The sequence below is a fragment of the Pelmatolapia mariae genome, linkage group LG16_19 (genome assembly GCF_036321145.2).
Source record: "Pelmatolapia mariae isolate MD_Pm_ZW linkage group LG16_19, Pm_UMD_F_2, whole genome shotgun sequence".
In the NCBI taxonomy this organism is placed as follows: domain Eukaryota; kingdom Metazoa; phylum Chordata; class Actinopteri; order Cichliformes; family Cichlidae; genus Pelmatolapia; species Pelmatolapia mariae.
The window spans coordinates 3,437,214-3,449,341 of record NC_086241.1 but is presented as its reverse complement, the minus strand read 5'-3'; the positions used below and the strand labels follow the sequence as shown (position 1 = coordinate 3,449,341).

Sequence of the window (12,128 nt, the reverse complement as noted above, 5' to 3'; positions counted from 1 at the left end):
AAATGTGAAAAACATCACCTGACGACTTACAGCTTTCTTGACTTTGACAAATAAGGAGAAGCTAACGGGAGAAGAATGTTTTTTCTCAAACTGCCTGCAACGACCTGCAGGTACAGCTTCTGCTGCCTGAGATAGTGCTCAGCTTCAATGAAAATGATTACATAATAAACTAAAATATAGCAAATGTTTTTATTATCACTATCATCATTACTATTATTATTATTATTATTAATGCATACACAATAGTATGTGAGGTACATTTTATTTCTAAGGGAATAATAGAGTATGCAAGCACAGGACACTACACTGGCATTAAAATCCCACAATGCATCACATTAGCGAATTTCAAGGACAATGAAAGTTTTATATTTTTGTTAATTGGTTTTATCAGTGCTTGAGTCCAGGCTTCCATAAAAAGTCAGCCCTAACTGGTAAACCATGTCCATACTGACACATGTAACTCGTATTTACTCAAAAGATGTTGTGTGATAGCAAACATATTCAGAATACAACACTTATTATGGGATTGTGAACACACCGTGTAGTTATCCCTCAAACACATGCACGGTGTGTTCACCGTGCAAACACATGCACGGTGAACACACCGTGCATGTGTTTGAGGGATAACTACAGTTACCACAGCAGATTCGGTGACTGCATTGGGTCGTAACTCACGTTCATATTCTGTTACTAAAAAGGACAGGAAACCCCACCCCTGCATCTGTGATTTTACACCAGTTCTTCAAAATGAATCGAGTCTGTTTATTTTAATCTGGGATAATGCAAATGTTCCAAGTACTCCACTACTTTCCTGGTTTGAGATGCTAAAATCATTGCCTAATGCTGTGTGCTGTAATCCAGATGGTTGACAGCTGTGGTGAGTCTTTTCATAAAGAACACAAAATGTAAATTCTCATGCTAACCTGAAAGATCCAAATTACAGACTTTTGCGTCATTTAGAAACCTCTAGCCTAGTAATTGTGCAAAAATGTAAAAAAATATCCAAATGCATTGTTTTTGTTTTTCAAGCTCTTTAAAGCTAATTTCTCGCTCTGTGTTTAAACAGGGAAACTTTTGTTGGGCTGGCTTACTAAACCTAAATATGAGGTTCCTATTGGTGGAAACAAACTTTTATATCTCTGCTACACACCAGCTTAAAAAAGTAACATTTCCCACAGATCAGCTATATAACTATCTATCACTCATCTAAAATGGCCCCATGCAGGAAATCTGGCACAGTGCTGCACAGCTTTAAGCCAACAATGGTAATCCTGCAGGAACACCACTCTGAAAAAGGATGGATAAAAAATCTCTGCACATACTCTCTGTCATACTACTACCACTAATAGCAACACATCAACCTATAAATTAGATTTTTTTTTTTGCTTGACTTGACAATTCCCTCCTCCTTCTTTAGTAGTGGAGAAAAAAATGACTAAACAATTTTTCACACACATACTCAAAACAAAAAGAGACTAGTGAACCTAATACCTGTCAATACTCTGAAGGCTAGCCTGTGGAGCATTTCTGCAGCTGAGTGATCCAGTTAACTATGACGAGCCGCAGACCCGGAGGTCTTCCATGTCCTGCCCTTTGTAGTGCTAACATGCATGTGTGTGTACAGCATTGACTGTAATGTCACATTTACGCTCTGGTGATAACCGTGTCTGGCATGTGCATTAGCCCTTTCTTCTGTTTTCACTGAGAACTCATCTCCAGTGAATGCAGAAAGAGGTTATAAAACGCCTTTGAAAAGGTGCAGGCTCTCCTCGTGTTCAACTGTCGCCATCTGTGCACACTCACAACATACCCAACGCCTCACCTTTAAAGGTTACTGTTTTCCCTAACGTGAGACTATTGTACATCATGCACACACAAGTGTCTTGCTTAATGTTTGCTATGTGAACAACGGCCATAACCTGTAACTTTCTCTCTTCACAATCTGGTGACAGGGCTGATGGAGCAGCATCGATGTTGCACACTTCAGGCAAGCACATTATGTCTTGGCTATACAAACCAGGGCCATGCTGCTTTCTTTGCAAAAACCCTTACCAAGTATCCATATCATGTCATTCTCCAAGATGACAGCTTGTTGTCTTTTCCCTCAGTACACGCTCATCCATGGACTAAAGAATCCGACACAAACAAATCCTCCATTTAGGCTTCTGTTTCTGACGGAAAGGTCTAAGATTACTTTGGCACAACTTCTGTGTTTGCGTGGCCTAGTTTAGTAATTTGATGTAGGTCCACAGTGGATTAAGGCATGGAGAAAAAAACAGTCTTTGGCATCCTTGGTGATGTGTTTACTTTTTTAAAGTGTTGAACTGAAATCGAAAACGACCCAACGTTTCACACAGAATTACACTGTATATGTGAAAGCAAGAGGGCATGTGTGAGCATGCATGCGATAGGAGTTGCACCTGTGCTTTATTTTTATTGCTTAAATAAATAAAACCACATTCTCTGAGACAATGTGCAAAGGAGAAAAATCGGTTGCCTCTCCAGCTAGTATCTTAATGTGTGGATGGATTTCAGCTCCACCGTCGTGACAGTAGTCCCCGTTGTGCTCTGCAGCCTCTGCACCTCTCTATCTGCAGTGGGTTCTGGTTAGAGCACCCAGAGATCTGCAAAAACCCAAAGCAACAACTACCGTATTTTTCGGACCATAGGAGACCCCGGATTATCAAATCAAATCACTTTTATTGTCACATCACATGTGCAGGTACACTGGTACAGTACATGCGAGTGAAATTCTTGTGTGCGAGCTTCACAAGCAACAGAGTTGTGCAAAAATACAATAACGTAAAACAAGCAAAATATAAGGATGGCTAAATTCCAAAGTGGCGCATTAAGTGAAACAAAACAGTCATATAAGTCAAACATTACTCAACTCATTCTTCTTGCATTGATTCATTAATGTTGAATTCTCTCGCAGCTGCTCTATTCCCATGTTGTTGGGAATAGAGCATGTTGTTAGGAACCCTTAAGTTAACTTTTATTGAGTGGAAAAGTGTTAGCGTTCATCCTCCAGCTTCACTGTGTTTATGTTATGCTAACATAGCTGTGTCGCTAGCGATCACATAGCACATCATTATATACCAGCTAGCCCAACTTCAGTAACCCTACAAACGTCACTGCTGTTTAGTTTTCTGTCTTCATTTATGTTGGAAGTGATAGCAGAGCTGTACGTTTGAATTTTCTCAGAAATCTCTCAGTCAGAACATGCTATATCATGTTTAGGTGGAAGCTAGCAAGGTAACTTCCTGCTAACTTCTAATTCCGTTAAATTTAATAAATTCTGTTTTCATGAATGCCTGGATGTTAAACTTAGTTGTTATACCTGGTAAAGCAGAAACACTGATCATTTTATTTAAAATGAAAGAATTCAGACTGTTTTTAACTCTCAGTGTTCGTTTGACTTTGGGACCTGAAGCAGATGGAGTTTTGGACCCAGATTACTCCGCGAGGCTCCTGACTACGGTAGCCGTAATGCTCCGACAATCCATAAAGCCGTGCGGCTTCGTAGCTTACCAAAGTCGTACTAAAACATTTTTGACAGATTTCTGAACGCCGTGTACCACATAAAATCGGTTCGACATTAGTAAGCACAACCAGAATTCATACACTGTCGATTTTTGAGAAAATTAAAGGATTTTAAGTGCGCCTTATAGTGCAGAAAATATGGTATTGTTTCCAGCCACAGTTCAAGATGTTAGATACGAGTCTCTCCAGCAGCTAACCAACACTGACGACTGCCACAACGGCAACCTGACTGCAGGCCTGTAGGAGATACCAATGTGACCGTTATAATCGTCACTCTCACTGCATATCCATGTTAGTAGTTGAATAATAATATTCATAAGTTAACTGTACACAGTGAGCAATGGTAGGAATTCAGTATTCAGACTGAATTAACGTCTGACAGTCAGGCTGATGCCTGTTTTTTTCTGGGACTATTACATTTCAAAGGAGTGTGACGAATCAAGCGAGGTAAAATCCGAGTGATTATGCCCCAATCAGTGAAACATTGGTAGGTGTGTCATTGTTTCCAAAAGTCTCCATTTCTCTGGAAACATTTGGAGACTATTCATCCAGAAAGCCCTGGAGTTTTCAAAAAATGGTTAGCATTTCCAAAACCCAGTTTCTGGAGTTTTAAAATGCCAGAGTAGTGTGGATGGCAGAAGTTATGCATTTAAAAAACATACTAGTGTGGACATGGCCTGGAGGCAGATTTTTGCTCTGTAAAAAAAAAAGGAAATACACACTCCCTCACCCAGCATCCATAACCTGTCCCAGCACATTATTCCAACATCAGATAGGAGCGGCTTGTGCAACTTTCCATTCGCATCCTTTTTACAGTGTAATTAACCAGTCTTGTGGACAGCAAGGCGCATCTTTCTTCATTTGTTAACTAATTATGTTGTTTTTATTGAGTACAACATAAAGTGAGATCATCAACATCTCAATTATCTCTACTTTTCAACATGTTTCTGCCCCTCCCTTCCTCTTCTCTGTCATGACAGAGGACTTTCCCCGTGGAACGACTATAAGCACGTCTAATTTGTAATGTGGTTGGGTCAGCATGTCCTGAGAACGAGTTCTAAAAGAGACCATACAATGACCCATATTCCCAAGTGATGAAGAAATGCTGAAAGCACATAACACTACAAGGTGACACGGGTGAAAGCGTCTACACCTGCGGGTTTGTTTTTCTTTTTTATGCAAAGTGCACTTTGCATGACGTGCCTTGTACATCAAGGAAAACTGCAAAGCCAACACTTTGTAGTGACAAAGCAGCAGGACAGAACATGAACTGGGGGTTTTGGGGTATTGTCAGCAAATCCAGCAATGCATCAAAAAGGCTTTTGGTATTTATGCTACAACTTTTCCTACGCATGGGCATTATTACGTAAAAACTTGAAACCATATCTGGTCCTAAATTTAGCTTGAGCTAAAAGTCCTACAATGTGACAAGAGCAGAAAGACTTCCAGACTGCATTGTTAAACCTTCATTATATCTGTGCAACATACCATAGATTAATTTATACCCTTGAACCTGTCATCTCCAGTGTTTCAGTTTGTAATTCAAATTAATAACAGAAACCACAACTATCTAACATTGCAACAAAGATCTTTACACTAATATCAGCCAGTTCGTGCCTTCTCTTCTCTACTGTAAGCTCACAGAACAGTAGCCCTTAGCAAACATTATCGTATAGAAGCATGTTTTACACAGACTGATTAATTGATTGAACTCTCCCCTTGCGTGCAATTAAGTCAAAAATCGATTGCAATTCTAATTTGAACTGGGCGGGGAACAAATGCATTTCTGACAGCTGCAGTGAAACGTGAAACAGCAAGGTCATCTGTGGCCTCATTATTTTGTAGCAAAGATGTGAAACTGACATGGACTGCATGGTACGCGGGCTGTGTTCATGCTCGTGATTTTCAAGCCGAAGAGGACAAAGCGCTTTACAAAGCCTTTCAATCACCCACACATCCACAGACATTACTGTCACTGCAGAATTCGCACAAACCAACAACAGATCCACACATGACCACAGCAGAATTATTAGCGATTTTCTGCCCTGCTACACTGCTGAAAAATCAGGGTGCATGACAGCTGGTCAAATAGCTTTAAAATAAGGACCACTGCACCGCAGAAGAGATCAGTTTACGTAAAGCTTTTGGCAACCTGTCTCGAAAATGATGGTAGATTTTTACAACGTTAGCCATAAATAATGTGGTAACAATAATTTCAAAACAACTCTTTCTTATTACTGCTTAATAAGTGGTACAGGATTATATAAAACATCTTAGATTGAAGTTTCACTATGTAAAGCACTCATTCAATAAAGTTGTTCCAGTCTAACTGTGCTCCTCTTGTGGCAACAATTAGCAACATTCACTGATTTGTGGAAACATTTTAAGAAAGAAATCACACGTTTCAAACCCAAAACAGAAACCGTGATTTGTTTTTAAATGTATTTTTATATTGATTTCTTTTAAAAGGCTAAAATCAATTTAGCCGTTGACCCCAAAGCAGTGGACTGTTTCTGTGCTGGCCAGTGCCTCTGTCTGATACTGAAATGATGCCACGGTGAACAAAACAAAAATCACTAAGAAAAATAAAATGACAGAACTCACAACTCTTTTTATTTTCCAGAATAAACAGTCTCAGTTTGAACATTTCATCTTATCTTTGTACTACTTTTAATAAATTATCGAGTTTCCATTCTCCTACTATTTACATCTCACATAGCGCCCCAGCATTTGTTGGAGATGTGTTTGTAAACCTGTTTGGTACTCGTAATTCACTTCTGAAAAGGTAAAAACAACACAATGTGAACTTTTATCTCTGTGGTTACATCATATGTGTGGCTTTGAGTGTCAATAGAAACGTCAATTTTATTTATGCAGCACATTTCCTCACATGTAAACTCAATGTGTGTAACAGAGGAGACAAAAACATACAGTGATCAGTAATGAGTGGGGAGTAAGCCTCGACAAGCTGTACATGAATGCGTGTACATTATTTTTCTGTATGCAAACTATTATCATTCTCAAGTTTATGATGTGTATCGAGTGATACTCTGTTTAGAAGTTATTACACAGGCTGTTGCATGCAAGCATAAATGCTGTAATTACAGTACAGCTTAATTATTGCATTCAGTTCCATTTTCCAGATTGCAGTTCTGAGAAATTCCTGCACTTTTTTAAAAATGTTGCATTTGTTTGAGCTTGATTTAAATAGTTTCACCATGTTAGGCCTGCAGAACTTGGACTTCTGTACTGTAAATACAGTCAGATAGTCATATCCTTCTACTCACTCAGAGGCAAACACATCTTTAATTTCAGCTCAGTATCATATCTTTCTCTTAAAACTCAAAACGAGAAGAAGAATTTTACTCATATTTGGTCAAAACAGGAACGAGACAAAGGTGTTGAGTCTGCAAAGTGTCGCACAAGAGCCCGACGGGCTGACGAGACTGACGCAACACTCTGAAATACTAGCTGCTGTTTACTTTAATCAATATCTAAGTGAGGCAGAAGAAAACAGGATGCCTGGTGTTTTTCAGGAAAAGTGCACAGGACAAAAGATGCAGAGCTTACCAGAAGCTGCTTGATAAGCAGTACCGGGGAAGTCTAGAGCGTTCTACTCCATTGAGAAATGTGTTCGTTTCAAACCGCTCACCAAAAAACCAAAAATATATGAAAACGATATATAATCGCACTGTGAGGAACCCCCTCTCCCCTCCCCGTGTAATTGCAACAGTTATCAGGAGAACAGTTGATGTCCCTGCACACCATTCTTACAGCAAGTCTAGGGTGAAATGTGTTTTTTCAGCACTAACCCAGTCCTGCTGGGGAAAGCAAACATATTCGGGAAGGCATGCAGAACGATTCCATTTCATCCAACCTGCGTATTCAAATACTTTGCTCCAAAATAGCCACTCATCATTCAAGCAGGTACTCCTCTTGCCAGTGGGACAATGCGGCCAAGTTTGGTGTTTGGCAGTGGCTCATTTGGTCTCCGAACATCAGAATTCCTGACACTGTGGCAGGAGCTGAAAAACACCAAAACAGCGTGAACGTAAAGCTCACGTTCAGCACTTTCTCAGCAACGCTGCACTGGGTCCCTGTGGTTTTGTTCAAATGTGTATTCTCATCAGTGCCCATTAGCCTGCAAATCCTAAAGAAATGCTTTGTCGTTTTTTAGAGCCTTATCCGCATGATGGGCACTGGTGCGTTCACCGGGGTTCGTACTCCAGCGTCCAGAAGGCAGGGAACATATGGATCGCTGACAGAAGCTTGCTATGCCCACACGGGGCTGTGTGAAGGTGATGGGTAGCCGTTCTGTTGCCTCTGGGTTTGCATTACAGGAGCATGAAAGGAGAGCACGCTGACAGCCAGCAACAAATTATTAGTGTGAGTAGCAGCAGCCTCTGTTCTCCTGCTGCTGCTTCTGCTGCTGCATGGGTTCACTCATACAGCAGCATGCAGCTTTCCTGCAGCTCACACACAGTTAGCCATGCGGTCAGCAGCACCCGGTCTGAGCTGTTTTTTTACTCAAAACTTGTCACCTCAGCAAAGGGAGCAGTACTGCAGCACTTTTTTATGAAACATGTAGTAAGGCTTAGTGTAGTGTTGCTGGGAGTATTTGCTAAGGTAGCCCTGACAGGCTTCCGTTTTAGCTGACTACTGCAGCTGGATTTTGCAAAAACCTTACTTACTCACTTTAACTCAGCAAATCAGCAAAGTGGCTTGTCTCACAGAGCTGCAAACAGATGCCATGTAATTCATTTAAATGAAAACAAGTGTTTGTCAGCAGCATGCTTCTCCTGCATTGCTGTTCTGTGAAATAATCCCACTTGTGCTGCACTGGTAAAAAGGAAATTGTGAGTCATTTAAGCCAGATCTCACAAATCACCACTACTATACCTTTAGGAATGGAAAACATGTTTGCTTTATATGAATGAACATGACCGCAAACCATACACATACTCAGACGGTCTTTGATTGCCATGGTGACGGTATGAAAACGAGCACGCACGCAAACAACCGTTCGGGGGTACTCGTGTATCGCCACATGTCAGAATAGCCTCTTACTGCCTTTGCTGACACTTTGTTGACAGTTACAACAGAGTCCACTTAAAGTTTGCATGAAAAATGTGCCTTTGGGGCAAACTCGCAGAACTGCAGACCAAACCTTTTTTCAAACGGCAAAGTGATGTTTATGGAAATTAAAGGTTTATACTGGTGGTACAAGATAAGTGCAACCCTATAACTCCTAAAAATCAGCAATGTTTTAATTATCCATCTGGCTCTAATCAACTTTAAACAGTGATGCCACGTATATAGCGCAGCTCAAAGTGCAAAGAGAATTTCAGCACAAGAAATTTCTAACAATTCATACCTGAAAAAGACACTGAGACAGCTCTGTATTACTGGCATAATCTCAATGTCATGTGAAGACGTCTAAGGCTTCTTTCACTTGTGAAAACGACATGCACAATTTTTGCAAACATGTTACCAAGTTTTGTTTGGAATTATACAATTCAGTGGCCGACTGTGAGCCTTCACGAGCACCCAGTGGCCTGACTATACAAGCCAGCTTGACTTTTGTAGAATAACTGAATCTGAAAGGCGCCTCACACTTGCTCTGTCCCGTAAGAATGTATGTTCCAGTATTATCTAGGCACAGGTAAAATATACTAGATACAGGCTGCGCGATGCACTGATGCAGTCTCTCTCAGCACATCACAAGTCTAACTGCCTCTCTGTCAATACTAATTAAGTGGCCTGAAATGAACAACAAGATGAAAAAGACAGGTGGACGAGAGACAAAAAAGAGAAAAATGCTGCTTAAGGTGCAGTGAGGGGATGGGTCAGTCAAAAACATGAGCTTTAAAGCAGATGTTTTGACAGTTTTCTGGTGTGGAGCGTTCAGGTGTGTGTTATCAGAATGACACAATCTTTCTAGGAGAGGACTTCCCAGCAAATATAACCCAAATTCAGACTGTGCAATGATGGGCAAAAAACCCAAGAGCTACATCTCAGACTCTACAGGCGTCAGTTAATATGTTAAATGTTAAAGTTCATAACAGTACAGTTAGAAAAAGACTAAACAAGTACAACTGATTTATAAGGGTTGCCAGGGGAAAGAGTTCATCTCTATAAAAAAGCATGGCAGGACAGCTTAGGTTTGCAAAGTTGCTTCTGAACAAACCGCATCCTTTGGATAGATGACAGCAACGTGGAGATGTGTGGCCATAATACGCAGCACCATGTTTGGTAATAAACAAACACCTCATACCAACTGCCAAGCACGGTGGTGGAGGGGTCATGATTTGTGCCATTGCTGCCGCAGAACTTGGGCACCTTGCCGTCACTGAATCGACCATAACTTGCTGTGTATACCAAAGTATTCTAGAGTCAAACATCCGACAGATAAAGCTTTGCCAAATTGAGTCATCAAACACTGTAACGATCCTGAGCACATCAGGAAAATCTATGTCTGAGAAAGTCCAGACCTCAGCCTGATTGAAATGCTGTGGCAGGATCTTTAGAGAGCGTCCCATAAATGAATGCCCAGAAACTTTTTCATGTTTTGTTCTTTTTCACATGAGCGTGAATGAATTACATTACATTATTGCAGCTTTTTTTCAGTTTTGGAGATTTTTTTTGTACACTTTTGCTGAACTTTAAAGGTAATAATTTGCATATATGAGCTACTTTTAAGGTCAAACGGCTCACGGTTCTGTGTCTTTGACCTTGTATAACTACATGTATATGACGGCGTACTCCTGCTGAGGTTTGTTGGATTGAGGCATTTTGTTTTTGGAAGCTGGGTCCTCTCCTCCCACATAAACATAAAGCAGGCAAAAAGCTACTAAACTGGCACTTGTAAACTCAGGTCATGAAATTTAAAAATACATTTTTAATATCAGGTTAATAACAGCAATAGCATGATTAATTATTGCTGCTGATAACTTATGATTACACACTTTCTCTCCACATCCCTTCAGTCGTATTAGAAGTAATTCACTTGCAGTAACAGACACACTGTATAAAGTGCATTATTTTGGCCACAGTAAAGGTTTAGTGTGAAAAAAACAAGCAGTCCGCGGGGGGTTTGTGAACAGAGTGGCCTGAGATGAAGTCAAATTCTTGGCCTGAATCCTTATTACAGTCCGCCTCTGATACAGTTATAACACTTTTACACATAAATGACTTCTACAAGACAGCAAGCCTGAAAGGAGGCGGCTTCACCGCGCACGGTGAGTGGATTATGTTGCATGTTTTTCTCGTGGACAGCAGCGAATCTAAAAGCACACCTGCATAACGTAACAGTCCAGCGTGCTGCAGCAGGCACAGGCTTTGTAGTACGATATCACTGTTAATTGTGCATGATGCAGTCTCCTGAGCAGACCTTCACAGGCACTGACAGGGTAAAGCTGATAACAGCAGTAACAGCAAGGTGAATTTAAAAGGCTTACGCGTTTATTTAAAAGGGGCATATCCTGGCTAATTATTCATGTAATTCTGACCGGTGAGCCCTAACGTCTGCGCTGCTCCGGAGGATTACCAGCCTAATATTATATAAACACAACCGGAACCCAAATCACATTAGCATGTTTCATCCACTGCAGACCCAAAATAACACAGAACGGGATACTTACTGATGGCCTCAACGGGAAGCCGTGAATTCAGGATACGTTTAAATCTCGTCCGCCACTTCAAACCCCAAACACAGATGCCTCGTCTTCCTCCGTGTCGTCGCCGCTGTGGAAGAAAAACGAGCACAGGCTGAAGAGAGCGGCTGTACGGTCGCATGTACCGCAGTGTTCACAGCCTGCCGTCGGCCTCCTTCTTCTGCTCCGTGTTTCGCCGCGGCTGGGGAGGGAAACGCTGCATTACTGCCGCTGAGCGGTACGGAGTCGGTGCAGGTCGGTCAGGGATGTCCTACCCCCTCAGACGTCCGTGAAGTTACCGTTGCCGTAATTAGCTTCCGCTCGATATTTTCAAAATAAAACACAAAGGCCCACACTGAACCCATCTAGAATAAACATGGTGAAAAACACATGACCAGGAGGTCAAAGACATAACGCCAAGTAACTGTTGATTTTAAAAGCATTTAACATGAGATTTAGTTTGAAATCTAGTTTGCACAAAGCTCCTACTGGGGCGCTTTATGCATATTGTTAAGCAAATTTCTGAAATTATTTTATTTTTATTATTATTTTTATTCTTGGACTAGAGTAAGTCTGCATGTTTTAAAATTCACGATAATTATTATTTACCTCATACTGGACCTTGGTGCAGCAGCCACTTATTTCATTCACTATCAGATGCAAGCAGTTTTACACATCACACCACAAACCCAAAACAATACAACAATATAAATAGATAAATAATAAAGATTCTGAAACTTTTAAACACTGTTTTTGTTACCTGTTATATTGACCACTGGCATCTTATATGTGCTTTAGTTTGAAATCTAGTGTGAATAAAGCACTTACAACAGACCAATTATGCAAATTTCCAAGTTCAGATTTCTATTCTTGGACTGTACTGGAGTAAGTTTGCACGTTTCAGTATTCAAGGTTACCTTATACTGGACCTCA

At 40.7% G+C, this 12,128-nt stretch overlaps 1 protein-coding gene across 1 annotated transcript in view; it reads right to left on the bottom strand.

Moving 5' to 3' along the window:
- Positions 1 to 11,477, bottom strand: part of adarb1b (adenosine deaminase RNA specific B1b) — a 117,337-nt gene extending 105,860 nt beyond the window's left edge. Inside the window, exon 1 of the mRNA XM_063497074.1 lies at positions 11,184 to 11,477. The gene's annotated coding sequence lies outside the window, so the exon portion shown is untranslated. The remainder of the gene's footprint in view (positions 1 to 11,183) is intronic.
- Positions 11,478 to 12,128: the final 651 nt, after the last annotated feature.